The sequence below is a fragment of the Pseudophryne corroboree genome (assembly GCF_028390025.1).
Source record: "Pseudophryne corroboree isolate aPseCor3 chromosome 6 unlocalized genomic scaffold, aPseCor3.hap2 SUPER_6_unloc_4, whole genome shotgun sequence".
In the NCBI taxonomy this organism is placed as follows: domain Eukaryota; kingdom Metazoa; phylum Chordata; class Amphibia; order Anura; family Myobatrachidae; genus Pseudophryne; species Pseudophryne corroboree.
The window spans coordinates 451,383-465,851 of record NW_026967605.1 but is presented as its reverse complement, the minus strand read 5'-3'; the positions used below and the strand labels follow the sequence as shown (position 1 = coordinate 465,851).

Below are 14,469 nucleotides of genomic sequence, written 5' to 3'. Positions count from 1 at the left end.
ATTATGTTTATAAGGACATTAATAATGTGTCTCATATGTGTAAGGGGCATTACTGTGTGAAATTATGTGTATAAATGCATTACTAATGTGTGGCATTATGTGTATAAGGTGCTCTACTATGTGGCATTACGTATAGAAAGGGCACTACTGTGTCGTCTAATGTGAATAAAGAGCAATAGGGGGTGGTGTAATGTGAATAAGGAGCAATTCAGTGAGATGTAATGTGAATGAGGAGCTCTACTGTGAATAGTAACGTTTATAAGGTAAAGTGATACTACTGTGGGATGTAATATGAATTATGAACACTATCGCATGATCAAATGTGAATGAAGTTGCAGTACTGTGTGGTGTAATTGGAATTGGGGTTACTATTGTGTGACCATGCCCCTTGCTGGCAAAAACACACCCCTCTTTGGGTTGTGCGCCAAATGTGCAAACTGTTCCTATTTAAAATATAGGGGGTACAAACACCAAAATAAGGACTGCTATGGGTGAGGGGTGATGGTGCTGGGAAAGAGGTGCAAGGTCAGAGGCGGAACCAGCGGTGGTGCTAGGGGGCACCAGCCAAAATCTTGCCTAGGGCATCATATTGGTTAGGGCCGGCTCTGCTATTATACAGGGTTACTGGTGTGACTGGTCACTATTATACAGGGTTACTGGTGTGACTGGTCACTATTATACAAGGTTACTGGTGTGACTGGCTACTATTATACAGGGTTACTGGTGTGACTGGCTACTATTATACAAGGTTACTGGTGTGACTGGCTACTATTATACAGGGATACTGGTGTGACTGGTCACTATTATACAGGGATACTGGTGTGACTGGTCACTATTATACAGGGTTACTGGTGTGACTGGTCACTATTATACAGGGATACTGGTGTGACTGGTCACTATTATACAGGGTTACTGGTGTGACTGGTCACTATTATACAGGGATACTGGTGTGACTGGTCACTATTATACAGGGATACTGGTGTGACTGGTCACTATTATACAGGGTTACTGGTGTGACTGGTCACTATTATACAGGGTTACTGGTGTGACTGGCTACTATTATACAGGGATACTGGTGTGACTGGTCACTATTATACAGGGTTACTGGTGTGACTGGTCACTATTATACAGGGATACTGGTGTGACTGGTCACTGTTATACAGGGATACTGGTGTGACTGGTCACTATTATACAGGGTTACTGGTGTGACTGGTCCCTATTATACAGGGATACTGGTGTAATTGGTCATTACTGTACAGTGATACTGGTGTGACTGGTCACTGTTATACAGTGATACTGGTGTGACTGGTCACTATTATACAGGGATATTGGTGTAATTGGTCATTACTGTACAGTGATACTGGTGTGACTGGCTACTATTATACAGGGATACTGGTGTGACTGGTCACTATTATACAGGGTTACTGGTGTGACTGGTCCCTATTATACAGGGATACTGGTGTAATTGGTCATTACTGTACAGTGATACTGGTGTGACTGGTCACTATTATACAGGGATATTGGTGTAATTGGTCATTACTGTACAGTGATACTGGTGTGACTGGTCACTATTATACAGGGATATTGGTGTGACTGGTCACTATTATACAGGGATACTGGTGTAACTGGTCACTATTATACAGGGATACTGGTGTGACTGGCTACTATTATACAGGTATACTGGTGTGACTGGTCACTATTATACAGGGATACTGGTGTGACTGGCCACTATTATACAGGGATACTGGTGTGACTGGTCACTATTATACAGAGCCGGCCATAGGCATAGGCAAACTAGGCAATTGCCTAGGGCATTTGATATCCCTAGGGACATCGGCAGCTTCTGCTGATTAAAATGATATGCAGCATGCCTATATTCTGTGTGTGGCATGTCATATGCAGATACAGCCACAGTCTCACACAGTATATAGACATGCTGCATATCATTTTAATCAGCAGAAGCTGCTTGTGCATCCTAGCTACATAGCAATGCAAATAAGATGCATTTTCTTTAAAAAAGGTGCCCGACGTTAGCATTGAGGCAAGATTTATGAGGACACATCTGTATCCAAGCAGAGGCAGAGGTCACAGTGTTAGTGGCAGTGTGAGTGCTGTGTGCATGTGAGTGGGTTGGTTGTGCAGTAGTGTTCAGAATATGTGTAAGGAGCATTATGTGTGTCATGTAAAAAATGCATTAATAATGTGCAACATATGTGTAAGGGGCACTATGTGTGTCATTATGTGTATAAGGGCATTAATAATGTGCAGCATATGTGTAACAGGGTACTACTGTATGTGTGTCATTATGTGTATAGGGGCACTAATAATGTGCAGCAAATGTGTAGGGGGCACTATGTGTGTCATTATGTGTATAAGGGCATTATTAATGTGCGGCTTATGTGTAAGGGACATTATGTGTAAAACGGCATTAATAAAGGCTGTCATAATGTGTAAGACGTATTATGTTTATAAGGACATTAATAATGTGTCTCATATGTGTAAGGGGCATTACTGTGTGAAATTATGTGTATAAATGCATTACTAATATGTGGCATTATGTGTATAAGGTGCTCTACTATGTGGCATTACGTATAGAAAGGGCACTACTGTGTCGTCTAATGTGAATAAAGAGCAATAAGGTGTGGTGTAATGTGAATAAGGAGCAATTCAGTGTGATGTAATGTGAATAAGGAGCTCTACTGTGAGTAGTAACGTTTATAAGGTAAAGTGATACTACTGTGGGATGTAATATGAATTATGAACACTATCGCATGATCAAATGTGAATGAAGTTGCAGTACTGTGTGGTGTAATTGGAATTGGGGTTACTGTTGTGTGACCATGCCCCTTGCTGGCAAAAACACACCCCTCTTTGGGTTGTGCGCCAAATGTGCAAACTGTTCCTATTTAAAATATAGGGGTACAAACACCAAACTAAGGACTGCTATAGGTGAGGTGTGATGGTGCTGGGAAAGAGGTGCAAGGTCTGAGGCGGAACCAGCGGTGGTGCTAGGGGGCACCAGCCAAAATCTTGCCTAGGGCATCATATTGGTTAGGGCCGGCTCTGCTATTATACAGGGTTACTGGTGTGACTGGTCACTATTATACAGGGTTACTGGTGTGACTGGCTACTATTATACAGGGTTACTGGTGTGACTGGCTACTATTATACAAGGTTACTGGTGTGACTGGCTACTATTATACAGGGTTACTGGTGTGACTGGTCACTATTATACAGGGATACTGGTGTGACTGGTCACTATTATACAGGGTTACTGGTGTGACTGGCTACTATTATACAGGGTTACTGGTGTGACTGGCTACTATTATACAAGGTTACTGGTGTGACTGGCTACTATTATACAGGGTTACTGGTGTGACTGGTCACTATTATACAGGGTTACTGGTGTGACTGGTCACTATTATACAGGGATACTGGTGTGACTGGTCACTATTATACAGGGTTACTGGTGTGACTGGTCACTATTATACAGGGATACTGGTGTGACTGGTCACTATTATACAGGGATACTGGTGTGACTGGTCACTATTATACAGGGTTACTGGTGTGACTGGTCCCTATTATACAGGGTTACTGGTGTGACTGGCTACTATTATACAGGGATACTGGTGTGACTGGTCACTATTATACAGGGTTACTGGTGTGACTGGTCACTATTATACAGGGAAACTGGTGTGACTGGTCACTGTTATACAGGGATACTGGTGTGACTGGTCACTATTATACAGGGTTACTGGTGTGACTGGTCCCTATTATACAGGGATACTGGTGTAATTGGTCATTACTGTACAGTGATACTGGTGTGACTGGTCACTGTTATACAGTGATACTGGTGTGACTGGTCACTATTATACAGGGATATTGGTGTAATTGGTCATTACTGTACAGTGATACTGGTGTGACTGGCTACTATTATACAGGGATACTGGTGTGACTGGTCACTATTATACAGGGTTACTGGTGTGACTGGTCCCTATTATACAGGGATACTGGTGTAATTGGTCATTACTGTACAGTGATACTGGTGTGACTGGTCACTGTTAAACAGGGATATTAGTGTAATTGGTCATTACTGTACAGGGATACTGGTGTAATTGGTCATTACTGTACAGTGATACTGGTGTGACTGGTCACTATTATACAGGGATACTGGTGTAACTGGTCACTATTATACAGGGATACTGGTGTGACTGGCTACTATTATACAGGGATACTGGTGTGACTGGTCACTATTATACAGGGATACTGGTGTGACTGGCCACTATTATATAGGGATACTGGTGTGACTGGTCACTATTATACAGGGATACTGGTGTGACTGGCCACTATTATACAGGGATACTGGTGTGACTAGTCACTGTTATACAGGGTTACTGGTGTGACTGGTCACTATTATACAGGGATACTGCTGTGACTGGTCACTATTATACAGGGATACTGGTGTGACTTGTCACTATTATACAGGGATACTGGTGTGACTGGTCACTATTATACAGGGATACTGGTGTAACTGGTCACTATTATACAGGGATACTGGTGTGACTGGCTACTATTATACAGGGATACTGGTGTGACTGGTCACTATTATACAGGGATACTGGTGTGACTGGCCACTATTATATAGGGATACTGGTGTGACTGGTCACTATTATACAGGGATACTGGTGTGACTGGCCACTATTATACAGGGATACTGGTTTGACTAGTCACTGTTATACAGGGTTACTGGTGTGACTGGCTACTATTATACAGGGATACTGGTGTGACTGGTCACTATTATACAGGGATACTGGTGTGACTGGCCACTATTATACAGGGATACTGGTGTGACTAGTCACTGTTATACAGGGTTACTGGTGTGACTGGCTACTATTATACAGGGATACTGGTGTGACTGGTCACTATTATACAGGGTTACTGGTGTGACTGGCCACTATTATACAGGGATACTGGTGTGACTGGTCACTATTATACAGGAATACTGGTGTGACTGGTCACTATTATACGGGGATACTGGTGTGACTGATCACTATTATACAGGGATACTGGTGTAACTGGTCACTATTATACAGGGATACTGGTGTGACTGGCCACTATTATACAGGGATACTGGTGTGTCTGGTCACTATTATACAGTGGTGCTAGTGTGACTGGTCACTATTATACAGTGGTGCTGGTGTAAATGGTCACTATTATACAGGGATACTGGTGTAAATGATCACTATTATACAGGGATACTGGTGTGACTAGTCACTGTTATACAGTGGTACTGGTGTAACTGGTCACTATTATACAGGGATACTGGTGTGACTGGTCACTATTATACAGGGATACTGGTGTGACTGGTCACTATTATACAGGGATACTGGTGTGACTGGTCACTATTATACAGGGATACTGGTGTGACTGGTCACTAATATACAGGGATACTGGTGTGACTGGTCACTGTTATACAGGGATATTGGTGTAATTGGTCGTTACTGTACAGGGATACTGGTGTAATTGGTCATTACTGTACAGTGATACTGGAGTGACTGGTCACTATTATACGGGGATACTGGTGTGACTGGTCACTATTATACAGGGATACTGGTGTGACTGGCCACTATTATACAGGGATACTGGTGTAATTGGTCATTACGGTACAGTGATACTGGTGTGACTGGTCACTACTATACAAGGATACCGGTGTGACTGGTCACTATTATACAGGGATATTGGTGTGACTGGTCACTGTTATACAGGCATACTGGTGTAACTGGTCACTATTATACAGGGATACTGGTGTGACTGGTCACTATTATACAGGGATACTAGTGTAATTGGTCACTATTATACAGGGATACTGGTGTGATTGGTCACTATTATACAGGGATACTGGTGTGACTGGTCACTATTATACAGGGATACTGGTGTGACTGGCCACTATTATACAGGGATACTGGTGTGACTGGTCACTATTATACAGGGATACTGGTGTGACTGGTCACTATTATACAGGGATATTGGTGTAATTGGTCATTACTGTACAGGGATACTGGTGTAATTGGTACAGAGATACTGGTGTAATTGGTCATTACTGGTGTAATTGATCATTACTGTACAGTGATACTGGTGTGACTGGTCACTATTATACAGGGATACTGGTGTAACTGGTCACTATTATACAGGGATACTGGTGTGACTGACTACTTTTATACAGGGATACTGGTGTGACTGGTCACTATTATACAGTGGTGCTAGTGTGACTGGTCACTATTATACAGTGGTGCTGGTGTAAATGGTCACTATTATACAGGGATACCGGTGTAAATGGTCACTATTATACAGGGATACTGGTGTGACTAGTATACTGTTATACAGGGATACTGGTGTCACTGTTATACAGTGGTACTGGTGTAACTGGTCACTATTATACAGGGATACTGGTGTGACTGGTCACTATTATACAGGGATACTGGTGTGACTGGTCACTATTATACAGGGATACTGGTGTGACTGGTCACTATTATACAGGGATACTGGTGTGACTGGTCACTAATATACAGGGATACTGGTGTGACTGGTCACTATTATACAGGGATACTGGTGTGACTGGTCACTATTATACAGGGATACTGGTGTGACTGGTCACTATTATACAGGGATACTGGTGTGACTGATCACTATTATACAGGGATACTGGTGTGACTGGTCACTATTATACAGGGATGCTGGTGTGACTGGTCACTATTATACAGGGTTACTGGTGTGACTGGTCCCTATTATACAGGGTTACTGGTGTGACTAGTCACTGTTATACAGGGATACTGGTGTAATTGTTGTTACTGTACAGTGATACTGGAGTGACTGGTCACTATTATACGGGGATACTGGTGTGACTGGTCACTATTATACAGGGATACTGGTGTGACTGGTCACTAATATACAGGGATACTGGTGTGACTGGTCACTATTATACAGGGATACTGGTGTAACTGGCCACTATTATACAGGGATACTGGTGTGACTGGCCACTATTATACAGGGATACTGGTGTGACTGGTCACTATTATACAGGGATACTGGTGTGACTGGCCACTATTATACAGGGATACTGGTGTAATTGGTCATTACGGTACAGTGATACTGGTGTGACTGGTCACTACTATACAAGGATACTGGTGTGACTGGTCACTATTATACAGGGATATTGGTGTGACTGGTCACTGTTATACAGGGATACTGGTGTAACTGGTCACTATTATACAGAGATACTGGTGTGACTGGTCACTATTATACAGGGATACTGGTGTAATTGATCATTACGGTACAGTGATACTGGTGTGACTGGTCACTGTTATACGGGGATACTGGTGTGACTGGTCACTATTATACAGGGATACTGGTGTGACTGGTCACTATTATACAGGGATACTGGTGTGACTGGTCACTATTATACAGGGATACTGGTGTGACCGGTCACTATTATACAGGGATATTGGTGTGTTTGGTCTCTATTATACAGGGATACTGGTGTGACTGGCCACTATTATACAGGGATACTGGTGTGACTGGTTACTGGGTTGCTGTTATACAGTAATAGAGTTATATACAGTACATGTTATACAGGGACGGGGAATCTGGCAGCTCAGCACTCGCAGTGTGGGGGAATAAATGGATGAATCCCCCCCTCCCTCTGTGTGTACCGGGAGGTTCTGCGCTGACCACAGATTTCCTGGAAGCAGTGAGGTGCGGGGCCTTATCTGTCAGTGCAGATGTGTGATACAGGAGCAGCGTGGCGGGCGCTCCGTGTGACGGGACCGGGCACTGCCGGTCACACACACACATGAACGCCTGTTGCTATATAACATGTCAGTGTAATCAAGGAGCACCACCATTATTACTTCTGAGGGAAAACATGGCTGAGCTTTCCTAGTATTGTTGGTTCACAATGATAACGGAGTTACACATACACTGTACATGCCACATCTTACAGGTCTATTCATGAAGCAGTGAAAAGAGTGGAGAAGAGAGCCAGTGGAGAAGTTGCCCATGGCAACCAGTCAGCTGCTACGTATCATTTTACAGACTGCACTTGATGAATGTTACATTAAAGCTGTTTGGTTGCCACGGGTAACTCCTCCACTGGCTGGCTGGTTTATGCGGGTGCATCTCTAGGTTGTTCATGGGCCAGTGCCTGGCAGCCAATCCCTGCACACGTCTGAGCCGGGCCTGCTGGCTCCAGCAATGGGCCCATCCCTTCCTCAGTACCATCGCTGACCACAGCCACACATCCAGCCACGTCATGGGCTTTATTGTGAGGTGCACGCAAAGCCAGCGTCCGTCTGCAAGTTTCTGCAAATGCCGACACAAACTCCTTCCCTTGCTTACATCTGTTTGGGCAAATGTGCCAGGCCTGGAGCGCCCACGTCCAGCTCCTGTGCATGCCTACCCTGGCAGCAAGACAGTGGTCTGGCCCTCCAGAACCACCGGAGACTCCTGTGCTGTGAGCTGCGGCCCAGACATGACACCCGGCTCCATCCACCCAAGGGTCCTGCCTCCTCTGCTTGTACTGGGTGGCTGTCCCTCCAGAGCCGCAGTGCCGGCATCACGTCGCCCTGTGGCAGCGCCTGTACTATGTACCAAGAACTCAGGTGTGACTGTGCATAGAGTGTGACATATGGAATAAAGAGCTCATCAGGGGTCTATGTACTAAGGGGGACATTTACTAACCAGTGATAAGAGCGGAGAAGTGAGCCAGTGGAGAAGTTGCCCATGGCAACCAATCAGCACTGAAGTAACATCTATAATTTGCATACTATAAAATGATACAGAGCTGCTGATTGGTTGATGGGGAAATTTCTCCACTGGCTCACTTCTCCTCTCTTATCACTGCTTAGTAAATGTACCCCTAAGACTTGGAAAGAGATAAAGTGGAGAGAGAGCTAAAGTACCAGCCTATCAGCTCCTAACTGTCATTTTTCAAACACAGCCTGTGATGTGACAGTCTGGAGCTGATTGGCTGGCACTTTATCTCTCTCCAAGGCTTGGTATTATAGGCCCCTCGCTAATTGAGCGGAGACAATGTTAGCTTCTCGTACTGTAATGGATGGATGTGGCTGGCGAGGAGGGTGTGACCGGCCGTTGTATCATCACCGTGTGTCTGATATAGATTAGGCGTTTACTAGGCGTGTTATGTGTAGATGTCCTGTACGTACAACTAATGTCATGTGATAATAACCCCACGCCGTATAATCATTCACTCCTAGATGTAATACAGGAACTCCTCACCTTTATATTGGTTCATGGTACTTACAATCTCACCGCGTTACTGCCCCAGAAGTTATAATCTGCGCGGACAAGGAGCCGGGGGGCTCAGCAGACACTCAAACCCCCTAATAATATTTTCTTACATGGTAGAGGGATGTGAAATGAAAATCAGTCAGAAGTTGTGTACTGCACCATGCCATATGTCTGTAATGGATAAGCCACAACCTAAATCCCTGACTTATATTCACCTACTGTACCTTCCTCAACTGTGTACATTAAAGGGGTAAATGGTGCTAATTGCCGTTGCTGCAGTATTTAAACACCGGCAATGGCAGTCCTTCTCGCACCCTTCCCCCTGGCCGATTCGCACAAAAGTGCTCGCAACTCTATTGGGGAAGTGAACATTTTTGAGCGAGATGCCCTCTGCCGTAACGCGCAGCGGCTGCCGCACATATTCAGCCGGGTGACTGGGTTCCCCCCTCAATATAATTTCCCCTTACTTATTTATTTTTTCAGAAAGTGGTGAGATTAGTGAATTTGGTAGCCTGCAAGCCAAATACAGGTGCTGCCTCTCGGCCTTGTGCCCTGGGTTGCGGCACTGCTCACACGCCCCTAGTTATGGCACTGCTGTAGAGGGTGGCCAACTGGCCATGTCTGAGGAGTTCCATCACGGGGGGGAATGAACCACTGGCCGTCCAGTGCTGCTTCAGGTGCTGGAGAATACACTTCCCAGAATGCTCAGATAGAGGAATAATTGAGGTCAGAGGTTCCCAAATGTAGAGCAAGGATGGAGGAGAAGACAAAGAGTGTGACTAGATAAAAAGGTAATGGTGGGCATTGCTGGGACTGTTGCTTCACCAAGCCGCCCAGCAGATGGAAGGAGAGGAGCCGAGCTGGAGAGGGGGGAAATCACTGTGAGACATGGGGAAGTGTCGCCAGGAAAGTGAGAGCTGCCAGTCTTACAGAGAAAGCTGCATGCCTGACAGAGAGAGCTGCAAATCCAACAGGGAGAGCTGCAGGGCTCCCATAGAGGAAGCAGGATTACCATAGCAAACTGTCAGGGGTCCAGTACAAGTTGCTAGAAGTTCCAACCAAGTCCAGGTCATGTCCAGAGATCCAGAGGGAGACCAGGTCCAGTCCAGAGAACCAGAGGGAGTCCTGATCCAGTCCAGAGATCCAAAGGGAGTCCAGATTCAGTTCAGGGTCCAGTCCAGTTATCCAGAAGGTGACCAGGTCCAGCCCAGAGATCCAGAGGGAGTCCTGATCCAGTCCAGAGATGCAGAAGGAGTCCAGGACCAGTCTAGAGAACCAGAGGGAGTCCAGGTCAAGTTCAGAGATCCAGAAGGAGACCAGGTCCAGTCCACAGAACAGAGGGAGTCCTAATCCAGTCCAGAGATCCAAAAGGAGTCCAGGTCCAGTCCAGTTATCCAGAAGGTGACCAGGTCCAGTCCAGAGAACCAGAGGGAGTCCTGATCCAGTCCAGAGATCCAAAGGGAGACCAGATTCAGTTCAGAAGGAGTCCAGGACCAGTCCAGAGAACCAGAGGGAGTCCAGGTCAAGTTCAGAGATCCAGAAGGAGACCAGGTCCAGTCCAGAGATGCAGAGAGGGAGACCAGATTCAGTCCAGAGATCTAGAAGAAGTTCAGGTCCATTCCAGAGGGATCACCAGGGTTTTATTTCACCTTTCCCAAAAGGTGTGACTGCCTAGCTCTTTGCTCCATAATTGCCATGGTACATAGAGGCCAACGTCCTCACACTCTGAAGTGGTAGCTGTCACAGAACAGACTTTTCTTGCGGTGATTCTGTGCCACAAAGTGTGCGTTTGGCAAAACAACTTGGTGCCATGAAACTGTGTTTGTTTGGGATGCGTTTGGCATCCTAGTGGTCATGTGACCAACGTCAGAACCCCAACACCCTCAGGAGACCCGGAACACTGACAGCCGACATCCTGAAGGCATCAGGTTGGGGGTTAGGGTCCGGGGGGGATGGTGGTTAGGGTAAGACAGTGTGTGCGTGCAGGAGGGGCGGGGTAGTCATAGCTTACATCCCCCGGGGCCGGGGGATTTGGGTGTTGGGATTCCCACTTTAGGGGTACCGCGGTCGGTCATGTGACTGCTAGCATCCCGAACGCTGGTTTCTGTACCAGGAAGTATATTTGAAAACTTTATTGCACAGAAACTATTTTTCTGCGTAGTCTACAGCCTGTCTCCCCCCCCCCCCCCCCCACCCCGCAGCATTGGTTATGTCACAATTATCTCTTCTCCACAAAATCACCGTTATTATATCACAAAATCAGTGGTGAAGAGTTGGTGACTATAAACCATTACAACCAGTATGAATGGCAGTAATACTATGCTACAAATGTGTCCTCACACTGGTTTCCGCTCAGCGAGACTGAGACGCCATAAATATAGTGTCTCAGTTGCATCACTGAGGCCGCAATAAGCCGCTCGCAGTGCACTAGAGACGCTGGGCTGCGCAGGTAACCCCCAGGAACTGGAATAAGATACGTACAATGCCGCAGGTGAAACGCAATGGAACTTGGCGTGAGAGAAAGTCGTGGCTGCTGCATCGGAAGAAGAACGTCAAACACAGACAGATGTACAGATGCTGCACATCACACCGATCAGTGTGAGCCAGCAGCGTCGTCTTGTCGCTCCCAGTTATTATATTTATGCGAATAAGATGCACATTTTGGGGGGAGAAAGACCCTCGGTGAATCGTCACAGCCTGCCGATAATCACTCCACCGTGAAAACTGCTGCATAGTGTACCACTCTGAATTAGGCCCAAAATCACAATAAACAAGTATGAGGACATCCTTGTCACGTGGGCTGATGCTCCACTATGTGGTCCCGCAATGTACAGACGCACACACACACATATGTATGTACAGCCCTCCTCTCACGGCTACAGACATGTCACCTACACGCAGGTATAACTCACCTCAGCAGCTCCGTCCTCAGCATTTGCAAAGAAAAAGCAAAATGTGGAAATAAAGCAAAGTTCAGGCTCCCGCAGCTCAGTGTGCTGTGCAAACACAGACAGCCGCCTGTCTGCCGCGCCCACCCCTGATAGGCCGGCGCCATGTGGGGCCTGTCTCCTGCGACGATGAGTAACCACACTGACACTGGACCATTGTGTAATTAGCAATCACACAATCCCAGCATGGTCCTACCGCGGCAATCCCAGCGTCCTTTCCGTTATGTACGGTAGGCTCGAGAGTATCCTATAGGCCTGATTTTGCGTCGGAGGCCATGGAGCAATGGCATTTGCCTGCACCGGCATCTGAGCGGCACCGCGCAGGTGTCCCGATTATGTGCGTACAGCGGCCCAGATTTATCAAGCTTTGGAGAGTGATAAATTGCATGGTGATAAAGTACCAACCAATCAGCTCCTGTCATTTTTCAAACACAGCCTGTGACATGGCAGTTAGGAGCTGATTGGTTGGTAAATGCAATTTATCACCCTCCAAGGACAGACATGTGCAAAATTTAGCACGGCTACGATCAGGTGTGAATTAGACTCCATGTGCGTTGTATGACCGCAATGCACCTGTTTAGCCACAAGGTGCTGCACTGCCGCCGTCTCTCTCTGCTTCATGGTTTTCTATTCAGTGTGAAGACGTGTGGGGTCAGTGGGCGTGGAGTGTGATACCACCGAGACCGTTACCCGCCGATAAGAAATATGAAGCGTGGCTGGACAGATTCAGAGCCTAATGCATGTGTGTACGTAAAGAAGCAAGCAAGTGGGCAAAACCGTGCTGCACTGCAGGTGGGGCATATGTAACATGTGCAGAGAGAGTTAGATTTGGGTGGGGGGGGGTGTCCAAACTGAAATGTAAATTGCAGTGTGACAATAAAGCCATGTATCATGTGTGGGCTACATGCAGTAACAGACAGTATTTACCCTGCACAGAAACACTATAAATACATGTATGGCAGCGTGGTGTGTTCCAGACACAGAGTTACTTGCTTTATTGCTTTACTTACACACATGAATCCAATCAGGCCGTCAGTGATAAATACATCACAGAGTGGTATTAAGCATAGTAACATAGTATTTGAGGTTGAATAGAGGCAAATTGCCCATCGTGTTCAACCTGTATTAAGTTGTGATGATTCTACATACTCGCTGAATAATGTTTTAGGACTAGTTAGCTACTATAACTCATGTTACCCCCGGATTAACCACGTTGATATTTTAAGTATTATAACCTTGGATAGCTTTTTCATTCAGAAATGTATCCATTCTTTTTTTAAATCCAATTACAGAGTCCGTCATTACCACCTTCCCTGGCAGGGAATTCCACATCCTGATTGCCCTAACAGTGAAGAACCCTTTCCTCCGTTGCGTTCCGAGTGCTTCCATTTAGGGACTATTGTCTCCATGTTATTATTGCTGTCTGCACACTGGTGGAATGTGTGCAGTACCCATCTCATGTAAAGCAGGGTCAGCGCCAGATTGAGACAATTACCTTTACAGACATTATTTATCATTTTGGGAGGTTGGGGGAAGCTCCCTCTGGTTTCACCGTCTGCTTTCCTTGGTCTCTTTGTGCATACCTGGGGGTCACCTTGTATTTATATCAGGAATTACAGCAATTCCCGGGGCATCCTCAGGCCGCTCCTGCAGCGGAAATTCGGGCTGTAGGGTGCCGTTCCAAGACCTCTGCTACCCAGATGCAGAGACTGCGGGACAGGGCTATGCGCTCGCCCACCCCTAGTCACACCCCTGTGTATCGCCATAAGATTATTTTGGTGGGTGGGATATTTTCCTGTGTGTATTAATAGTGACAGAGTTTGTGCGAGAGAGTGAATCAGACCTTGCCAAACAGGGCTGTCACTAGGGGTGTGCGAGCGGCGCCATCGCCCAGGGGGCCGGGACTGTCCCTGTCACCTGCATTTCACAGTAGAACTACTGCAGAACCACCCAGAACGTCCAAAGGATATTTCAGGTACGCACCCTGCTGCCAACTGGGGCCCCACCCCCTCAGCATGATGTCACATGTTCAAGGGAGGGGCTGGCATGGAGCAATAAATCGCCAGCATGGCACTCTGCCAATGGCAGCCATCACACAACTTGCACTAGTGTCCGAGTACCTGCAAGTAATCGCCCTCCAAACAGACTGGGCGGCTGGCGGCCATCTTCCTGGGTGCACAATGCCGCTACAGGATGTAGCCATTATCACAATGCC

General features: G+C 46.3%; 1 protein-coding gene across 1 annotated transcript in view; it reads right to left on the bottom strand.

Annotated features, from left to right (window-relative positions):
- TFR2 (transferrin receptor 2) overlaps positions 1-12,257 on the bottom strand; it is a 130,697-nt gene extending 118,440 nt beyond the window's left edge. The window contains exon 1 of the mRNA XM_063950434.1: positions 12,219-12,257. The gene's annotated coding sequence lies outside the window, so the exon portion shown is untranslated. The remainder of the gene's footprint in view (positions 1-12,218) is intronic.
- Between the last annotated feature and the right edge of the window lie 2,212 nt (positions 12,258-14,469).